At 54.9% G+C, this 21,612-nt stretch overlaps 1 protein-coding gene across 2 annotated transcripts in view; it reads right to left on the reverse strand.

Moving 5' to 3' along the window:
* Positions 1 to 20,729, reverse strand: part of RIMBP2 (RIMS binding protein 2) — a 219,914-nt gene extending 199,185 nt beyond the window's left edge. The window contains exon 1 of one of the 2 annotated variants that reach the window (XM_041729431.1): positions 20,040 to 20,729. The gene's annotated coding sequence lies outside the window, so the exon portion shown is untranslated. Of the gene's footprint in view, positions 1 to 18,059; positions 18,564 to 20,039 lie in introns of those variants that run through there. The other variant, XM_041729432.1, reaches the window with a different exon arrangement.
* Between the last annotated feature and the right edge of the window lie 883 nt (positions 20,730 to 21,612).

The following is a 21,612-nucleotide window of genomic DNA, read 5'->3' on the forward strand; positions in this document are numbered from 1 at the left end:
GAGGGGTTGCCATGGGGGATGGTGGGACCCTGCCCAAGAGAGGGGCTCGAGGGACCAGCACTGGTAAATAATGCGCAGGCCTGCTACAAAGCATTTGTAACCGGGGAAAAGGAATGGGGTGGGATGTGTGTGAAACGCTGATTGTCATGTCTTTGTTTCACATAGGTCTACGGTATTCATTTTACTTGATGTCTGTTTCTCTTACTAAAGCTCCCAGGCAAGTGGACGGTGGGACTAAGGAGTCACCAGTAAGGAAGGGATGCTCAGGAAACATGATTCAGCTCAGGTGGTGCAGAGGGAAACATCTGAAATCTGAGGCCCGTCACACAGAGCTTAGGACTTCTGGCCGTTCTCTGCCCACATTCCCCTATGCACATGGCAGTGCATCTTCGCTAGGAGGGTGTATAAACTGTCCAGCTGTGATTCAGGGATTCGAGACTCCCATGGACACCCAGTAATCGCCACGTCTGAGGGGCTCAGGGACTGATGTCCAGCAACTGGGCCCCCAACATGCACCTGTAGATGAATTAAAATAGCACCCAAAGGAAAGTGCGAAGCTCAAAACTCAGAGTGAGACCCAACAGAATGAGCCCACAGATCCCCAAAACCACAGCCGCTGGCTCCATCTGCTGTCTGACATTCATGCAGAGGGAAGGATGGACACGTGGCAGGAGTTAGACATTGGAACAAACTCATCTCATTTCCACCAGGTTTTGCTGCTGTTCCAGACACTTTTCCAGCTTCCAATCTGGACCGTGACATTCCTCCCGCCAGGTCTCCCCCAGCAGGCCCCTACCCCCCACCTGGCAAGTCTCCCCGCAACAGGTCCTTCCAGATCACATTGCAGCCTTCTCCCTGCACCATGGCAATGGAAAGGGCTGTCCTCCACCTGCCCTCATTCTACATGCCTCTCTCCAGCCTCCCTTCCAGCCTCCTTTCCAACACACTACCCACTCCACATAGCAGGGGCAGACGGAACATTCTAGAACACTCAGGGACTCTCACAGCCACTCCCTCCCAGTATTCAGATGCCATTCCCCAGACCTCCTGTGTAAGGGGCCCCACCGCGCCCCTGCGGTCCCTCCACCAACGCCCCACCCTGCCATCCCTGTGTTCACAGCACCTGTCGCTGTCTGGAATGATCCACTCTGTTCCCTGTCCATGTGCTCCTTGCACTGAGAGCTCATTTGTCTGGTTCACTGTGGATCCTGTACAGGGCCTGGCGGTAGGCAGTGCTTAGAACCGACCCCATGAATGCACAAATGCACATTTCCCTGATAGTGGCCATGGGCTCCCCTCCCTATAGACCATCCCTTGGGGACTCTGAGTTGGACACTGTAACAGGAGGCTGTGAAGGCCTTTCCTGCTGCCCAGGAAACAGGACCAGAGGCAGGTGACCCACAAAGGCAGGGGCACTGAGCATCTCATATTCTGAAGGAGACCCCCCTAGTGGGGGCAAAGGCCTCCCTCAGGGCCCTTAGACAAGCAGAACCGCTCTGCTGCCCGCACACAGCAGCCTTCACCCAAACTCCAACTCCAGCTGCTCTGAGGGACAGCCTCAACTGCTTGAGCTGAGTTGCATCTCAGCCCGCTCAGTTTGCAGGCCTGCAGAACCCAGACGACAGTGTTGTGAACTAGAGCGTACGCAGGGCTCGCTGACACACCCCCTCTTTCACTTGACGGAGCCTGCTGGTTATGGCCGTGAAGTGAGTTCATGACTCAGCAGTGGACTGTGACCTAGAGTCCACTTAGCCCTCGGATCCTCTGCTCTCGATTCGGCAACCGAATCCCTCCAGCCGCATCCCTGCATCCCAGAGGCCATGCGGGAGAATCCGCTTCCTGTCCTGTCCAGGCCGTTGGCAGAATTCAGCTCTTGAGGATGGCACGATCAGGGCCTTTTTTCCTGGCTGGCTGTGGGCAGGGGTCACTGAGCAGCCCAAGGTAGCCTTCCCGTCTTCACACGCAGCCTCTCGCCTCCACCATCAGCGACCACGTGTGCAATCCTCTGGGGCCTGACTCTCCCTGACCAGCCTCCTATGCCAGAGTAGATCCCATTAGACCAGACCAGACTTCCCTGGTGGCCACTCTGCCCCAAGGCCCTCAGTGAGGGTGTGCAACGCCACTACGAGTGCCATGTCATACAAATCCAGTTCCAGGGAGAGGGTGTGGGGTCTTGTTGGGACTTGGGCTATGCCAACCAGGATCCTGAGACCATGGCTCCAGGGCCTGTGGCCATTCTGCCCCCAGGGGCAGGGGGTCCATTTCAGAATGCAGGAAGGAGACCAAAGATGGGCAGACTCTTTGTCTGGGTGATGCCTAGGTGACCCCTGAGGAGCCAAGCCTGACGTCCTCTCCACCCCAATCTCTCTCCAGCACCCTTTCCCCTTACTGCATACTGTGGTCTGGGAAGTGTTCTCCGTCCTTAATGGCCAGGCTGCCACCCTGAGTGAGATAACTGGACCAGTACAGTATCCCACACTGGCACTGGTGTTCCACCACCAACTGGACTCAAAAGCCAAGAAAACCTTGAGGGCTGAGTGTAGGATGCGGCTCACACGTCAGGCACAGAAGCCAGACACCCCGGCTGGGACTCCCAGTGCTTGTCTGTGGTGCGGGGAGAACCCCTGGCCACAGGGAGGTCTCTCTCCCCACGTAGGATGCTCTGAGTCACATGTGGCTCTGGTGAAAGGGAAGAGACCTATAGGGCATGTGCCTGTTAGAGGGAAGGGCACAGGTGCAACGGATGTCTCCCTTCTCAGAGGTCAGCTTTGTACCCGGGCTGCTGGCCCCTCTCGACAGGCTGGAGTTGGTGTTGGGAGAGAGACCCACCGGGCCTCCAGGGCCAAGGCTGAGGATTCCTCCAAAGCCTTGTTTTCCTGTGGTAATTCCACAAGGGACCAAAAGGAACCTGTGACCTCTCCCATCCACAAACATGGGGCCCAGAGCGGGCTTTCCAGGGAGACTGCCGAGGGGTCCAAGGGGTCCGGGGAATGGGGCTGAAGCCCTCACAGTAGGGTGGCATTGGAACCCTTCCACCCATCCCTCCTCCCACCCACTCTTCCTGTGGGGCCAGGAGAGGGGATCTGCAGGTGGTCCTGCTCCCATCTGGGCCCCCCAGCTCTCAAGGGAGAAAAGTAAGTCAGCAACCCTGCAGTGTGCCCACACACCCAGATCAGACGTAGCAGGGAATTATTTTTAGGTAAACAGTAGCTGGAAAATAAAGGCTCCCCAATGGGGTGATTGGTGCCTTATTCTCTGTACCTGCAGGTGGTCACAGCCATGTCTGGAACATCATGGGAAGCCTGTGAAGGTTTCCTGGAGCCCTAGAAGCTCATAACTCTCTGGAAGATGTGATCAGTGGGGCTCGCAGGGGCCTAGGCAGTCAGAACTGGATGCCACCACGTGAAAATGGGAATGCACCATTGGTAAAGGTGTGGAAAGAAGGAACCCTGCTGTGTCTCTACTCAGACCGACCAGCGAGAAGACAGCCGTGGAGGCCACGAGGCTGGGCTTCTTCCTGCCCCTGGAGTTCCACCCTACACGCTTGGAGAGGGGAGACCCATAGCATCTGCAGCTGGAAGCCTCAAATTGACCACCTCCGTGGGGCAGGTGAGAAGGTGGACACTTTGGAAGGGCCCCCGGCCCCCTCCTCACAGCGCCCTGCATCTCAGCCCCTACCTCCTGCTTTCCTCGCCCACTGCCTGTTTGTAACCAAGCCTCTCAACTGCCTGCTGCTGAACAACAAAAAATGGAGAATGATTTGACGAGTCCTTTGATCTCGTTTTTATTTATTAAACTCTAATTAAAAATTAACCCCGGCCCCAATGCCCAGAAATACATCTCACCAAGACCCTGGCGGTCTCCTTCCAGGTGAGCGTTCTCTGGCTTCCCCCCAGTCCCCAGTTGTGCGGCTGCCCCTCCTGTTGCATGAGGCCCACCCAGCCATTTCCCATCTCACCCCCAGTGCAGCCACATGTGGGATTCCAGCAAAGAGTTGTCCAAACGTCACAGCATGGTTAATGGGATTCATTTAGGTCTCCAAGCCCATGTTCAAATAAAACAAAAAGAATGGACAAGGATGGAAGGAAATTGGGGTCATGGGGTAACAGGGAATAAATGATGGGCCATTCTCACCCCCATTTTACAGACAAGGATGCTGAGAGGGAAAGTCACTCCGTGGACAGGTGTCTGAAGCATAAATGAACCCAGAACCCATCTCCCGTGACTGTCAAGGTCACTCTAATATTTTTTTTAAGATTGATTTATTTATTTGAGAGAGAGAGAGAGAAAGAGCAGGGGAAGGAGCAGGGTGAGAGAGAGAGAGAGAATCCCAAACAGATTCCCCACTGAGCCCAGAGCCCTGATCCAAAGTCGATCCCAGGATCCTGAGATCATGATCTGAGCCAAAACCAAGAGTCAGATGCTGAACTGCCCACATTACCCAGGTGCCCATCTCACCCCGACATTTTTATCATGGCACTTCCCAGAACACTCTTCCCTGCCTCCCCTTCCTACCCAGAAGCTCCATGTGATAGGACTTCATACTGTGGGATGTGGTGGTCACTTCACCATTTGATTGAATGAGTGATAGAAGGAATGAATGAATAAAATGTGAAGAAAACTGCAAAGTTATCTCAAAATTCAATTTCTGCCTTTTCTTGCAGCTTTAATCTTGAAACAATCAGCAATCACAGAAGCTCAGGTCCTGTCACATAATATGCCTTTTTACCCCCGTCAAGAGGGCAGCTTACAGATGAAGTCACACAAGAATCACAGTTCTTTTTCATGCATTTCCCAGAACTTTCTCTTTAAGATAGACAATTGGGAAAAGTCTGAGTGTGCATGTGTACATATAAGAATATGCACATGCATGCACAGACATACATGCATATGCATGCAGTGTGTGCACACATATGCACACACTCACACATGTGCACATGCCCACATAGCACAGGTATGCACATATGTGCACACATACATGCACACGTGTGCACACATATGCATACACCGACATAGCGCCAGCACACATAAATCCATGCACACAGATATGCACACGTGTGTGCACATATGCATGCACATAGCACAGGCACATGTATGCAGTGCACACATATGTGCACATAGCACAGGCACATGTATGCACATGTGCACACGTAGTGCAGGCAGGCATGTGCACACATGGGCACACATGTGCACACGTGCGCGTGTGCACACATAGCCTAGGCATGCATGTGCATGCACATGCATGTGCACACATCTGCACACATACATGCAGACATGCACATAGCACTGCACACATATGTGCACGCACGCACACTAATCCTGGTAGAATGACAAGCTAGAAGAGGGAGGGTCACCTAGGAAAACCAACCACAAAACCTGATGGCTGCTTATCATATAGGTACTGCTCTTTGAAAGCAAGGACCCTCAGTGCCACAGGACCAAGGGGAGAGAAGGCAGTGAGGTTCTGCATTACAGCATTTGGCAGCCAAGTCCAGTCCCTTAAACCAACAGGACCCAGAGCAGCTCTACTTGGGCAGCTGCAGAATCCATTTGCTTTTTTCAAGATCTTTGGTCCAAATAATTGCACATCTTTCAATAATGGATCCGAGCTCAGTGGGCAAGGCAGGTTACAACTAACTGGCCTTAGAATAAAAGACAGAGGACAGAGCTGTCACATGTCCCCCGTCTTACCATATCTCCTTCCCCAGCCAGGGGCCTTGCACATCCCTCGACCCCACCAGATGCACCTTCAACCCTCACACCTGAGGGGGGTTGGAAGCTCTAAGATGTGGTATTGAAGGCAAAAGTCCACCACAAAAAAATAATGCATCCTACATGAGGCTCAGAGGCAACACTGCTCAGTTCCAGCTGATTCCAGCCAATAACCCAGTACAAGGAAGGTTCATGATCCCAACCCCAAAACCACTACTCTTCATAAGCAGAGGATAGGATGGTCGAGTATCTACATGATAGTGCACAGCAAGACAGAATCTATAGTGTGTGGAGCTCCTTGCAATGCTCTTGGGTAAATTCCAAAATTGCCACCAGCACAACCAATAATGAAATAAACAGGTCTAGGATCAAGGAGTCAGAGCAAAAAATGAGTAGGAGTGGGTGGGAGTGCGGGTCACAGAGACAGAGAGAGAGAATGGGTGTATTTCTCTCTTTTTACTGGAACACACAGGATTTCTCTTCAGCTAATCTCCTCCAGAAAGGACCACTGGCTAACAGGGAAGGCTCTGGAATCAGATGGTCTGGTCTAGAACTTGGGACCCCACCCCTACCCAGTTATAAACTTGCACAAGTTACTTAGTTTCTTGGCACCTCAAATTCCTCCATTCATGCAATTCTTTGTGAAAATTCAATAAAATGAAGAATTCGAAGAGCTTAGGGCAGAACTGGGCTCCTTCTGGGTGGAGAGCATCACAGTCACCTGCCTCCGCCTTGCCCTGGGCCAGGACCATGAGACTGGGTTTCCCACAATGCACTTGAGTCAGTAAAAAGCTGCTGCATTTCTGATGCCTGGAAAAGTCTACTCTAATAGGATCTTCTGTAATGCTTGCAGGTCACTGGGTCACCACGGTGGGCACAGGCTGCATCGTCTGCCTGGGAGCCTAAGAGAGTATCTGACTTGGTGCCACCAGCGAGGAGCACAATGCTCACCTGTCACACCTGCCCCCTTCCTCTGCCTTCTGCAATGACCAGAGTAACCACACACGTGCTTCCCACTGCCCCATACGTGTTCGGGTCACCTGTCACTTATTTACTCAGGCCACTCAAGAATCCTTAATTCACTAACGAGAAGATTACACTAATATTGGAGCTCGAAGATTGCCTTTAGCATTCAGGCAGGAAAAGCATTTTTAAATGACGGGAGGAGATGTTCCCTTTGCAACGTGGTATCTTTTCCCGGAGCCACTCCCCACCCCTTGGTCCCTCTGACCCTGCGTGGGGTTGGGTCAGATCCCCGAGTAATCGGGATCTGAGGAGCATTAGCCTCCACGTGACCTGCTCCCCTCCCACCCCGGTGTCCACAAACAAGCTGCCGTCTGCTGCCTGCTCAGAGCTCGCTGTGCTCGCTTGCATCCTGAAAAGGGCTCAGCCACTTCAATGTGTGTTTTTAAGTGGATTCCCAGGGGATGAGAAAGACAAATAAACCACCACCCCATGACTGGCAGCCTAGGGCCTGCATGGGCAGGGTAGGGAGAGAGATCTGGATGCAGGAGGGAAATCAGCTCAAATCCCACAGTGACTCCTCACACTGTGCAGAGGCCTGGGCCCCTCTCTGCCTCCCACCCTCTGGATGAGGAAGATGTCCCTCTGCCACACTCTGGGGAGGTCACCAGCCCCAAGTTCCCGGCAATATCTCCCCTTCAGCACCCAAAATGTCCCAGCTGGAGCTCCTGCATTCTGCACTGAGCTGCCCATGAGGGGACACAGCATGTGGCCACCTGGACAACCCCCCCAACAGCAGGAGGACCAGAGGGGACCCAAAGGTCCCGGGAGGTGAGGAGGATCTGCTCCTCCAGGCTCCTGATCACACCAGCCCCCTTCCCATGGGCTTTCAGGAAGGCTGAGTCCCAGGCTCCTGCTTGAAAAAAACAAACAAACAAATGCACCCACAAATAGCAGTTTTTAAACCCAGAAGAAATCTTCCATGTGGTGCTTTCCATTTTCTGACGTTCCTTCAGAAAGAATTCCCTGAGTAAGGCTCAGGAAACCCCCTACCTGCCTCCACCGTTGGCTCCCTGGCTCAGTTTCCTGGGGTGGAGGGGCAGGGAGGTGCCCACCAGACGGGCCTCGGGGTGCAGCCCAGGGATAGGCGAAGATTCCCAAGCTCAGGCTCAACCACCTGCTTCAAACCCCAGCAAGGCCCCCTCCTGGCTGCGGGCCTGGGCTGAGAACTCTGCTGCTCCCTGCCCCCAATCTCAGTCTTCTGTCTGCCCAGTAGAGATCAGGGAAACACCAACTGTGTGAGCTTCCCGGGCTGCGACTCACAACAGCACCTCAGGCTGAAAACCACCAAAATGTTTTCTCTCCCAGGTCTACAGGCCGGCAGTCTGCAACCAAAGCTTCCGACCCTTCCGCTGCGGCCTCATCACTGTGATGTGGTTTCTCATCTGTGTCTCAAAGCTCCATGTGCCTCTGTCTCATACACTGGCAGTAGTCCCCAGACTGTTCAGGATAATGCACCCCCATTCTCAAGACACGTAACTCAACCACACCCACTGCTGCACAGGGGACTCCCACTGTCTTGTCATATAAAGGAATAGTCCCAGTGCCAGGGATTAGGAGATTAGGGTGGGGAGGCTCTTCCGGGCCTCATCCCCCTGCCCCCACCCTACAGGGCTGCTTTGAAGATGCAGTGGGCTTGGGCTCATCCCTGCCAAGTGAGAAGAGAGCGAGGGCCACTGTCTGCTGGCACAGTGCCGCTGTCCTCATGACGGCTGCTATCAATGTTCAGGGCTGGCTGGAAGAGCATTAATTCAGAGACTGAGAAGATGATTTTCATTTCCATTCTCCTCTGAGAGTTCCTCCAGGAGGAAGTTCAGGCAAGCAGTGGTCCTCACACCCTCCCAGCGCTCACTCACCAGCCTCCCTTCTCATCAGAAGAGGCAGGGGCCCCCAGGACAGACCAGAGCCAGAGCCAGCAGGTGCAAGCGGGAGGGAGGGAGGCTGGAAACCGTTAGATGCTCTGGCCTTCACTCTGTTCATTTTTAGGCTCCCTTCACCTAAGATGATAAAAAGATCCCATTTATGGTCACCTTATAAACTTTATTTATTTTTAGCCTACAGAAATATCTTTTAAAAGGAAAATGAGGGAGCCTGGGTGGCTTGGTTGGTGAAGCATCTGCCTTCAGCTCAGGTCATGGTCTCAGGGTCCTGGGATCGAGGCTCCATGCCGGGCTCCCTGCTCAGCAGAGAGTCTGCTTCTCCCTCTGCCCCTCCCATGCCCATGCTCATTTTCTCTCACTCTCTCTGTCAAATAAATAAAATCTTAAAAAAGAATAAAAAGGAAAATAAAAGGAAAATGAGCCCATTGAGGAAAAACATTGTCTGTAATCACCTTGGCCAGACAACAAGGGCAGAAAGGTACCCTGACACTGCCATTACCCAAGGAAAGGGAGGGTGTGCATCCACCCAGCTCAGGATCTGAGCGAGGATCAGAACAAGGTGGCGCCACGCATGGCTTGCACCCCCCACACTAGGAACGGTCCAAGTGGGAGAGGCCGCCTCCTCCAAGTCTGGGAAACGCTATGTGACCTCAATGTCCCCACTTCAGAAGTGTGAAGCGACCACCCAGAGCCCACACTGTTAATTCCAAACAAAGATCAGATCCTGGGCACCTAGGACAGCTGAACCCCCCTTTCCACAGTGTCCGTATTTCTGGGGACAGAGGGGATATGTGCTCCCGCTGGCGTTCCCATGACTGAGAGCCACAGAGATATCCTGGGAGTGGGGGGGGCCGCGGACCCTGACCCCGTCTGCTGGGCCCACACGCCAACTGGTTGGCTCCCCCATAAATCACTGTTCCAACTGCTCCTCACTGACGAGAATCAACACAGACATTGCGGCACGTCCCCATGCTCGTGCCCTTAGCACCTGCCCACCGCCCCTCCCCTCACTGTTCTGGACGCCTGGAGCTCTCTAGCCAGCTGTGTAGGGCGGAAGAAGAGCTGCAGAGCCTCAGGCCCCCGCAGCCTGCAGAAAGGTCCTGTCTTCCCAGTGGGTCTGCTGGGGACCCGTGGCGTGTGGCTGACACAAAGGGAGGCCTAAGCCAGTCTCCCGGGAGCTTATCAACCAGCACAGGTCACCCCCACAGCCCGCCCCCAGGGGCTGGTGCTCTCCCCACACGTTGTAGGCAGTGCTGCCGCTAACATAGGAAAAATAAATAAGCGCAGAAGCATCTATGAAAAGTCTGGGCTGGCCTGCCCAGGACACAAAGAGAAAACAAACCTCAAATGGTCTGTGCAATTGGCAGCTGCACTCAGGGCTGCTGAGGCAGGTCAAAACGGCTGACTCCAGAGTCTAAAGCCTGATTCTGACCCAAGCGAAGGCAGGGAGTCGGGACCTTTAAAGGAGCCGCTGCTCAGGTCAGCGTGAAGGTGGGCGTGTAACACGGAAGCCACGTGGGAGGCAGCCGCAGCGCCACCAGGCTCCTCTACAGATTACCTGTCACACGGATGCAACGTGGCTGTTCAAACATGCAGGGACCTTCTCATATGGTCTGGATTAGGGCCCTGGGCGTCTGCAAGCAGGAGGGAGTGTACAGAGGATTACCCCCCGCACCCCGGGCACAGGGCAAACAGAGCGAAGCACGTGTGAGAACGGGATCCTGCCATATTTTGGACTGTTCATAGTACCTCCTAACTCCGTCGTCATCTCACCGGCTAGTCTGTTCGGAGTCTAGAAACAACAGCAGGGACGCCTGGGTGGCTCAGCCGTTGAGCGTCTGCCTTGTGCTCAGGGCGTGATCCCGGGTCTGGGGATCGAGTCCGACATCGGGCTACCTGCGAGGAGCCTGCTTCTTCTCCCTCTGCCTGTGTCTCTGTTTCTCTCTGTGTGTCTCTCATGAATATATAAAATCTTTTAAAAAAAAAAAGGAAAACAACAGTAATGATAGCTGCCATGTATTGAATCCCCACTACAGGCCAGGCCCTGTTCTGAATGTTGCACATCATTTCATCATTTCATTCTCCTCGCTGTCATGACGCCCATCTGCTGCCTCCCCATCAGACTGAGCATAGTGGAAAGACCACTCTGCCGAGCGCTCTTCCTGAGTCAGCTCATTGATAAACAGTCCCCTGAGAAGGAGACCCACTTTATAGACAAGAAAACAGAGGCACAAAGAGGTTAAGAAACACACCCCTGGTCACACAGCCAAGATCAGAATCACCAGTCTGGCTCTAGACTCTGCCCCCCGACCTGGCCAATGCCACCTTCTGAAAGCCATTGAGAGATGCTCGCTCATGAAGCTGATTCCTCTTGCAGATGCTGCAGGGAGAGAAGGGAGTATGTGGACATCCTTGGTGGTGGGCGGCCCAGCGGTTAGGGGAGTGGGCTCTGCCCAAAACACCACAGCTCATCTTGGCTGTGCCACTGTCAGGTGCATGAGCTTGGGCACAGGCTTCAATTCCCTGGGTCTCAATCTCTATCTGCAAGACACGGAGAAGGACAGCACCTGCCTTGTAGCATCATCCTGAAATTAGAGGAGTTGACCACCTTGACACACTAAGAATGACGGAGAGGGGCTTCTGTAAACGCTAGCGTCATCATTAGTATCACTGTTCCTAATAGACTCCAAACAGACTACTCATTGATCAATGACAGATTATTAATAATCCACAATGGAATTATTCAAAAAATCCCCAGGGTGGCAAGACCGTACTCTGATGTGTTAACAGAAGCCTCCTGCTCCCAGGAAGCCAGAGGGAACACTCTGGATCAGCCTGCTTATGCTCCACTTTGCTCCTGAAGGCCAAGCTGACCCCCAACACCTGTGCCCCACTGCACACTCCACCCTCCTCCTCCCCACACGGAATAGAAATTAACTGTGTGAAATCCTGAAATGAAAAACACCAAGTAACTGAATTTGTACTCATGTGACAAGATGAGCTTTTCCACTTGAGAAAAAGCAGGGAGCTGGGACAGCTGATTTGTAGGCAACAGAGCAGCCAAAGACCCAGCGCCTGTCACCGGCGGCCCCCGCCTGTGCCCTCGCTTTGCTCACTTCTCCCAACCCTGCCCTGCCTTCCACACACCGGTCAGGTGCTCGCCCTCCAGGGGATCCCAGCGTGGGCAGGAGGTGTCTATGCCTGAAGGATTCACACACACACCCAAATAGGGACCACCTGGAGGAAGTGGCAGAGACCACGGATGTCCACCCCTACCATGTGGGAGGGAAGAAGCAACAAGCCTTCTGCAGGTGGAACTGCACACATCACAATCCCTGGGAACTGAATAAAAGTTCCTGAGCTCAGGGCCCACTCGAGCATCTTAGAGCAGGTGCTTGGGGATGGCTGTGGGATCCATGTTCTTTAAATGAATTTATCGAGATGGAATTCACATACCAGTGAATTCACCCATTGGAAGTGGGCGAATTCGACAGTTCGACAGTTTTTAGCATATTCCAGGTACACACCCCATCACCACAGTCACCCTCAGAAGGTTTCCATCGCCTCAGAGGAAAACCTGTACCCTTTAACTACATGCCCGCTGTCCCCCCAACTCCCCCAGCTCAGACCACCACTAATCCACTTTCTGTCGCTGGACATTTCACAAAAACAAAATCATGCACAGGCACCTGGGTGGCTCAGTTGGTGAAGTATCTGCCTTCAGCTCAGGTCATGACCTCAGGGTCCTGGGATCAAGTTCAGAATCAGGCTCCTCGCTCAGTGGGAAGTCTGTCTCTCCCTCTGCCCCTCACCCCTGCTCTTGCATGCTTTCTCTCTCTCTCTCTCTCTCTCTCTAAAATAAAATAAAATACTAAATACTAAAAAATAAATAAAATAAAATAAAATAAAATAAAATAAAATAAAATAAAATAAAATAAAATAAAATAAAATAAAATAAAAAAACCTCATTGGCCTCAATTGCTTCTTCCTCTCTGTATCTGAACACTATTTCAACAGACGGAGAGACCACACCTTGTCCTTAGGCATCAGTATTTTGTAAAAGATCCTAGAACAGCTGCTGCAAATAGAGCCCTATATAATTGCACCTATCTTCCTCCTCCCCCTGCTCCCCCTCCCCTCAGCTGAGTTCTTCTTCCCAGACTCAGTCTAGCTGTACCCGAGCCTTGTACCCACTGACGTGTGCCTTCTCCTTCTCTTCCCGCCTTGAATCTCAACTCTCCTCATGATGGCCACTGCCACCCCCTCAGTCTGAGCTGAGACCCCACCGTCTCACATCTGGGCCCCCCTGCCCTCTGGGGTCCACTCTGCATACAGCCCATCCTCTACCCAACAAAAGCCAGAAGGACCCTGCTTAGCCCAGGCAGGCCACACCGCTCCCCTGGTAACTTCTGATGGCTCTTATTCACCCTTAGACTTGGTCCTGCTTTGCCTCCCCCTCATTGCTACCCCATCCTCGTCACTGCCCTCTGGACACGTTGGCCTGAATGCTCTTCCTCATCAGCCACACGTCTGCTCCCCGTGGGTGCGTGTGGACCTCCAAGCTAGGCCCACCGGGTTGGAAACCCGCCCACCCAACCCCAGCTCTGTGACCTAGGAGGAGCCATATCTCTTTTACACCATCATCTCCTCTGTTAGACCAGTCTGAACAGCAATGCCCACGTCGCCAAGCCTCGGTGTTGTGTGTGTGTAAGACGCAGGTGCATACAGCAATGCCCAGCCAACTGTACTGCTGCACTTGCTGCTTGAAGATCAGTTTACGAAAGTTCTCTGAGGTTAATTTTTGCCTGAGAAATGACCCAGAATGTGAGAGGAGAGAGGGACCGTACCCCAGGGTTGGGGGCTTGGGGATTATCCAGAGTCTGGGGGTGACAAGTGCACCCAGCCCCTCCGGGGGTGTGTGGGGATCACTGCTGAGCACCTACTGTGTGCTGTTTGCCCGACAGTGAACACAGTCAAGCAGGCTTGGTTTGCATGGCTAGGGGTGGGCAAGCAGAAATCCAAACGGACTCCCAATTCTCAAGTTGGGGTGTCTGGGGGAGAGGGTGCACTCTGCACTCAATGTCCAGAGAATTCAGGAGGAAGGGGAGGGGTTCAAGAGGTCTGTCACCTAAGCTGGCTGTCACCACGTCGTACTTTTGCCCAGCCACCAGCTCCAGATTCTCTGCAGAGGCCACTCTGCGCCATAGGAAACCCTGTGGTAAAATGCAGCCTCAGCCCCTGGCTATGGTAGCCACACATTATTTGAAAAAATGGGGCAAAAATGAAACAGCCTATCTAAATGGTCATGAAGGATAAGTCAACTGAGGGACAGCCTCCATCAGAGCAGTGCCCCCTTTACAGCAAGTGTTTGCAGTTTCCCAAGCCACGGAAACAGTGATGTGGTCATGTTCAAAGTAAAACTTGTAACACGATTCAAACAAGGTGAGGACATAAAAATCCTCCCGGAGAAGAATCTGGAATAAAATGCCAATAATGACAGTGGTGCCCCTGGGTGACAGGACCATAAGCATATTGATTGGTTATTCGTGCTTGTTTTGGACTTCCTGGCTGGCCCACAGTGAACACAGGCTCCCTTCCAGGGCAACTTCCAGAGGCAACGCTGACATTCAGGACCAGAACAAAACAGAGCAGGCTGGAGTCCAGAACTGTGTTGGGAGCAGGGGCCACGGACGCAGGGCTGGGGGCCTGGGTCCCACCCGCAGTGGGTACCTGCCAGCTAGGCAGGCGTCCCGAGCTGACCCTGGGCCCCAGAAAGGGGCCCCAACACAGCTTTCCAGGTGACGGTCTTGGGGGGAGATGTCAGACGCCAGCAAACAAATCTGTTGCCTCTTCCTCTATGGAGGCAACAATGTAGTCACGTGATGGGGGGTGTTTCTCCCTCTTGGAGGCGGGAAGTCCACAGGCCCCATGAATAACAGCACCGTGCAAACCAACTCTGTTGAACCAGCCGCAGCCATCAGTTCTAAATATTGTCATCACAGAGAACATGCTGGGTTTGGGCACCAGCAGCACCTAATCAGAGGGAATCTCACCAAAGTCCTACCACCAGGTCCTCTAGATCAGGCAACATCTGTAAGATCCACTTAAAAGGCCTTAAGTACAAAAGGAAGATAATCAGGCTTTCCTTGTGGAGGCAGGGTAGGGCGGGGCAGGGGTGGGTAGTGGGGGGAAGGGGACCTTTGCATCTCAGACAAAGGAACCCCAAGGTCAATGCCCTGAAGATGAAGCTAACAATGTGCACCTCCTCACTGCTTTCCAGACGCTGAAGATCCTCGGGTGAAGGTTGGGTGCCAGTCCTTTGTCATCCCACCTGCCCCCAGGCAGCCCATCAGCCTGTCAGTACCCCGTTCAAGGAGAACAGAAGCCTTGAAGCCACCCTCCTTTCAAACATTCAGGACTTTCGCCCTGGTGTCTGTCTGGCTGGATCCTTCTCGTTCATGGCTCAGCCTGAATGTCACCTCCTCCTTGAGGCCTTCCAGGATCACCCAGTCACAATATCTCAACACACTCTGTAAGAGAATAGTCTGCCTGGCTCTACTACTCCAGTTTGGTCATCTCTTCATTATGTCATTTATTCACCTACTTGTGGTCCCCTCACCTCCCCCCTACCCCCATACACAATTCTCATCTCCTTGACAGCAGGGACCTCATCTACCTCGTTCCCTGCTCTGTGCCTTGCACCTAAAATGCTGCTTAGTATTTAATAGTTACTCAAATGTTTGTTGACTGAATAAGTGAACGCACTGCCTTGGTCACTGGGCACACAGAGATAAATAAGTTACAACCACTGCCTTCTGGGAGCTTGATTCTAACGGGAGGACTGCCGTAGTGACAGATGACCACACACGTTTGCTGCAGGCGAGGAGGAGACAGCACAGGCCGCAGTCAGAACCAGTGGGCAGGGAGCCAGCCTGGACAGTATACTGACCACTGGGTTTCCTCCGTTTGTTCTTTCAAAACAGTATTTACTGACCACCTACTATGTGCAAAATGCTCATCTGCTTGTTGAGACAACACTGTCAGCAAACAAGCCAATGTCAGATGAACTTTTGGACTTCCCTGTTCTGCCCATTTCTCCATAGGCCACACCACTCCAGACTGCAAGGCCTTGGGGGTCCTGATGCAACCCTTGCCCTTGTGGGTGAGCAAGAAGAATAGATGATCTGGCCCTTAAAAGTCCAGGGGAGCCCCTACTTCTTCCATTTTTATGAGGCTCCTGGTCCAGTGAAATATTAAGAAATGTCGAAAGGCAGGGAGCCCGGGTGGCTCAATGGGCTAAGCATCTGCCTTCAGCTCAGATCATGATCTCAGGGTCCTGGGATCAAGTCCTGCATCAGGCTCCCTGTTCAGCAGGGAGTCTGCTTCTCCCTCTCCTTCTGCTCTCTCTCATTCTCTCTCACAAGTAAATAAATAAAAAAATTTTTTTTTTAAAAAAAAAGGAAATTTTGAAAGGTAGTGTAGAAATGAAGGGTCACTTTTCAGGTACCCATTCCATGCATGAATACTTCTAACCCAGCACACCCTAGTATGCCTATTCAAAGATAAATATAGATTTTCTTTTTAATTTTTTTTAAATTTTTTAAATTTATTTATGATAGTCACAGAGAGAGAGAGAGAGAGAGAGAGAGAGAGAGGCAGAGACACAGGCAGAGGGAGAAGCAGGCTCCATGCACCGGGAGCCCGACATGGGATTCGATCCCGGGTCTCCAGGATCGCGCCCTGGGCCAAAGGCAAGCGCCACCAAACCGCTGCGCCACCCAGGGATCCCTAGATTTTCTTTTTAAAGGAAAGATGGCCCCACATAGGCAAGGGGTCTGGTTACAGGGCACAGGTGTAAAGTTGCAGAGAAATGGCTTATTCTTCACTCTTCTCAGAGGTTCTGGGTGCCTGAAAATGTGTCCTCCCAAGGCAAGGCTTAATTTGAGTCCTTTGTCGCTATGAGGCTGGCCAGGCAGCACTTGGACCATGAGGCGAAGGCCTCGTAACCCCTGAGAAATGCATCTGAGGGGATGCCAGCCCTTCACCTGGAGACTCACCCATCCCCACACTGTCTCCCACACAGCCGTGAGTTTGGAGTGGTTCTCAACCATCTTCAGGGACACCGGAGGAGGATGGCTGTCCAGGGGCTGGATAACATTGCACCCACAGCAGAATGCTGGACAACAGAGTGTTGACAAGGATGTGGGGAAGAGGACCCCTTTGCACAGCCAGCACGACGGGAAGAAGACACCCCGATGAAGCAGATGCATCCTTTCCACCCCGCCGTCCACTCCTGAGGCGCATCCCAGGATGGTTCTCACACGGGGCCAAGGGGGATACATACACAGGGACTTGATGGCAGCGTGGTGCCCTTATCGGGGCCCGTGAACGCTATGGGACACGTGCAGCACCTGGAAGTCACCAGCCAGAAATACACACAGCAACGTAGATGGAGCTGGGGCCAGGGCACCTGGAAGTCACGTTCATCAGAGCATTTCCAAATACAGTAGCACAATGTGGTCCACAGACATGTGGGGGGTCTGTGATGGAGAAGGCAAGGAGGTGGGATAGGTGGTAGACAAGAGGAGAAAGAGCCAGGCGACAAGAGAGAGGGAAGGAGTGGGGGGAGGAGGGTGGGTGGGCCAGAGGAAGGACAGATGGACTAAGGAAAGGACAAGTAAGGACAGCATGTTGGGGACCAAGGAGCGCGGTCAAGCCCACCATGGGCACCCCCGGGGTCCCCTGTACCTGCAGGACTGACAGTTCTCCCCAACACCTGCAGCAAGTGCCAGAACAAGACCAGAGAGCTTTCCAGATGGGTGGAAGCACAGACGGAAGATGGGGAAACAGGGGTCATGGCATCTGATTCCAAGGAAAGCAGAGAAATGAAGAAGAGAATTTTCTAGAAGCCGGCCTCAGCCAGGACAGACCAGTGCAGCCCTTCATGGGGCCCCCAGAGCCACACAGACCTGGCAAAGGCCCAGGGAAACTCAGGGCTAAGATCCTTGCTCACCGTGGCTCTGAAAAGAAGCCACCGCGGCCCAGGGGACATTTGAACGCTTGGACATCTAGACCCACGTGGGTGGCAGGCGCTGTGTTAGGGTCACACCTCACTCGTAACCCTCACCCCTCATCCCTCCCGAGAGGCTGAGGGTGCCTGCGGCCACGCTCAAACCCCAGCTCTCAAGGCGGGTCCCTGGACCGCAGCCTCGACGCCCGGACGCTCCCCAGGCCCGCTCAGCAAGAGACTCCCGGTTTTCGCCCGGCGACACGGATGCTCACCAAGTCCGGAACCACAGCCCTAATTAAACTTCACGTTTCTCTCCAAAAACGCAGGGCCGGGCTGGGCAGGAAAGCCCGGAGCTGGGGAGAGCCTCCCGTTCTCCCTCCCGCCCTCCCGGTCCGGCAGGCACATGCCGCCCGTCCTCTCCCCCACGCCAGCACCTGCAGAGCAAGTGAAGGAAACAGTCACGGCGGAGACGGACGGTCGCTGAGTGGCCTCCTCCCTTAGTGCTGGGACTTCACGGCACAGCCTGCGTGTTGCCTCGTCGGGGGAAGCTTTTGAAACCGTCCGCGCGCACAGGCGTCCCTGGGGTGTGGCTGGGTCCCCGTCTCTGCAGCATGGACACAGGTGCCTGGGGGGAGGCCGCCCCCCGAGTCTGAACACCTGCCCCGCCTGCCCCGGGCACGCTGCTGCTCTGCTGCGACCTTCCCCTGAGCCGCTTCGTCACCTTCTCAGGAGTGTGGTAAACAGCAGCTGCCAGCCACTTCCCCGAAGTCACCTCGAGATGTTCGGCTCCCTGCTGGGCGCAGGCCCATCACCCCACCCTGCAGACGGGCCGGCCTCCTGCCTGCCTCCCACACCACAGCCTACACCGGGTCACATGCAACAGTCCTGCCTGGAAGCCCTGAACTCAGCGGCGCCCACACAACACGGGACATGAAGCCCCACGTAGCCGGTACCGGCAGCCGCCAGCCGGAAGCCAGTTCCAGGCAAGTGCAGCAGGGCTGGGAGAAAGCAGGGGCCAGGCATCTGGGAGGGTTATTTCCTGAAGACCCTAGACCGTTCACCTTGCCAGTGGGGTAGTCTGATGTGCTTCCCTGCCCTGGGCACCTCCTCCAAACTGCATGGGTGCCCCCACCCCGCCCTGCCACCTCCCCGAGGCTGGCTGGCCCTGCTGCCTCCTCTTCCTGCCTAACCTCCCATTCTCAGAGCCATGGCCCTTCTCACTCGGCCTCTCCCGTCTGTACCATCCACCCCTGAATGAGACAGGGTCTCTCCCAGGAAGGAACAGATGCAGGAACGGGAGGTCTGCCCGAGGCCCTCCCTCCTCACTCACCCTATTGCCCTAAGAACCTGCATGGGTAAGGGGATCCAGGGAGCTCCCGCTGCCAGTCCCTGCAGGAATCCCCAGCAGCCCCGCCTCCCCAAGGGCCCCACCAGCCTAGCTCTCAGCCCCACACAGTGGGGACAGCCGGCAGCCAGCAAGGGGCCCCTGAGGACAGGAGCAAAGCTGCTTCTACAAAGGCCTGAGCCTCAGGAGAGCAAGCCGCACCCCTGCCCCCAACCTCCCCAGCTCACACAAACCCAACTTCCTTGCTGGCAGGTCTTCGGACTGTGTAAACACGGCATTTCCAGGTGAAAATAAGGCTTTCCGGGGAGAGCCTACCCCAGCCAGCAGCCCGCTGCGTGCACACAGCACACTCGCGCACAGGCACACGCGCACACACGCTATGCACATTCTGCCGGGAACATCTGTTTTGACAAATAAATCATTCAAGTCAGTCTACGGGACGTGAATTGACAAATCCTTATCCTGCACGTTCCTCATTCGGTGCATATCACGTCTGAGCCCAGCTGTGAACAACACAACCTCCTCTCATTCTCTGGGCCCACACCCCCTTCCCCACGCAGCCCCAGCCCCTGAAGACGCTTCCAAAGCCCCCAGAGGCTCGGCTCCAAACCGCTGCTCACACACCCCCTCCACTAGGGCTGAAAAGGCAAGGCCCAGTGATGTCAAACTTCGCCCAGAGGCGCTTTCAGGAAAAAGCACTGGGGCGGGGGCAGGAGGCCGGAGGGGCGAGGGGGTGGGGGGCCCAGGGAGCCTCCTGCTGAGAGCCAAGGGGCCTGCCTCGCCCCTCGCCCCTCGGACACAGCCCCGGGCGGGCGGTGGAGCAGCCAAACCCGGAATGGTCTGGAGACATCCGTCCCTCCCCGCTCCCCTGCACCGGGTGTCTTGCCGCCGCGCCGGGGGTACCTGGAACCCCGCTGAAGGGCGTCCTCTGACCACTGGGAAATAAACTTCGGCAGGTGTCAGGGCAGAGAGTTTCGGGCACCGCCTGCCCTCAGCGCGCTGCGGCCGGGCGGGAAGGCGAAAGGGAAGGGGCAGCTATTTTTAGGAGAAAAGATGAATCTCAGCCTACCTTAGAGCGAGCTGTGCCAAGGCTCCGGAGGTTCACGCGCAGACACTGCAGTCTGCTGTGTCGGGTCACACAGGGGGTGAGCAGGGGGTGGGGGCAGGCGGAGAGAGGAGGCCGGGAAGGAGGGGGCCGAGGGGAGCGGCGGCGCCTGCTCCGATGGCTGGAGGGACTCGGTCCTGGGCGGGCGCGCGAGCGTGGGGAGCCGGGAGGGAGGCGGCCGCCACGCAGCAGCTGCAGAGCCTATGGAAGGCCGTGTCCAGCGCTCCCACGCGCTCCACGCGCTCACGCGCACCCCCCAAGATGGCTCATCCCTGCCTCCTCCTTTCCGCCGAGCTGCTGCGGTCAGTGCCAGGAGGGAAGAGCCAGGCGCGGCCGGCAGCTGGGGGCCCTCCCTGGATGCAGCTGAGGCGCATCCCCGCTGCTGCTGACCAGGTCTCCGCAGCAGGGCCCGGGCAGGGGGACAGCCCCCGTTCCGCGTGGCGTGGCCCCGTGAAGCTAAGAAACCCAAATGCCGCCCGAAATTAAGTGACTGCGTGGAACCACCCAAGCCGTGGGGTGTTTACCGCCCCCCCAGCTGCCAGCATAAAACGGGAATACAAAGCCGCGTCCCCGCGTCCTCCCAGAACTTGGGCTGCTGCACAGATGAACCAGCTCCCTAGCAACGCAGCGGCAGAGAGAGGGAAAGGCAGGGGACGCGCCGGACCCCCCTGCACGCACACTCCCTTCCCGGGAGAAGCCCACCATGCGCTGCCGAGAGATGCTAAGTCATTGATCGCAGCAACAGGAAAGCCGAGGGGGGGCCAGGCCCGCATACCCACCTTGTGGCTCTGAGGGATGCTGCTGACAATGGCCCATCCAGGAACCCCCAGCAACGCTGCCCTACACGCTGCCCGCAGCCCCTGTGCACAAACACAAAAGGCTTCTTTGGACCTACTTCCTGATGCTCCTCGGATCAACAGACTCAATTCACAGGTTTCAAAACAACAAAACAGGCTCATCCATAAAATCCAACACGTTCCTCCCCCCAAGTGGTTCTGTTTGTTTTAAATGAACACAGTGATCCAAAAGCTATGTGGCCACACAGAGACCTCATCCCCGACAACTTCCCTGTTACCACAGCAGGTGAGCTGAGCAAAGTGTTCAGCACCAGGACTCCCCTCTGCTTCCCAAATACTGGGGCATCCAATTCGCCTGCAAGCTGGAGGCTTCTCTCAGAAATGTGCTTATAAGCTCTGAGCACCTCCACTGAGCCAGGAGCTCTGTGCTGACATCAGGAGTGGATGTGGGACCTCCCGTCCCTCTGTCTCCCTCCTGCCAGCAAGCTGTCAGATCCCCACTACTGTGATGGGGAGAGGGAGGCACAGCATGAACTGCCGAAGAGCAGTGCTCAGACTCCCCCACGCACCTCTGTCCACAGCCTAAGTCACGACGGCCCAATGACCACCAATGGATGGACAGATCCGCAGACTGTGATCCATACAGTGGAATGCTATTCAGCCATCAAAAGGAATGAAGCCCTGACACCTGCTACCACATGGGTGACCCTTGGAAACATGACGCCAAGGGAAAGAAGGCA

This window comes from Vulpes lagopus, chromosome 14 (genome assembly GCF_018345385.1).
Source record: "Vulpes lagopus strain Blue_001 chromosome 14, ASM1834538v1, whole genome shotgun sequence".
NCBI classification, from domain to species: Eukaryota; Metazoa; Chordata; class Mammalia; order Carnivora; family Canidae; genus Vulpes; species Vulpes lagopus.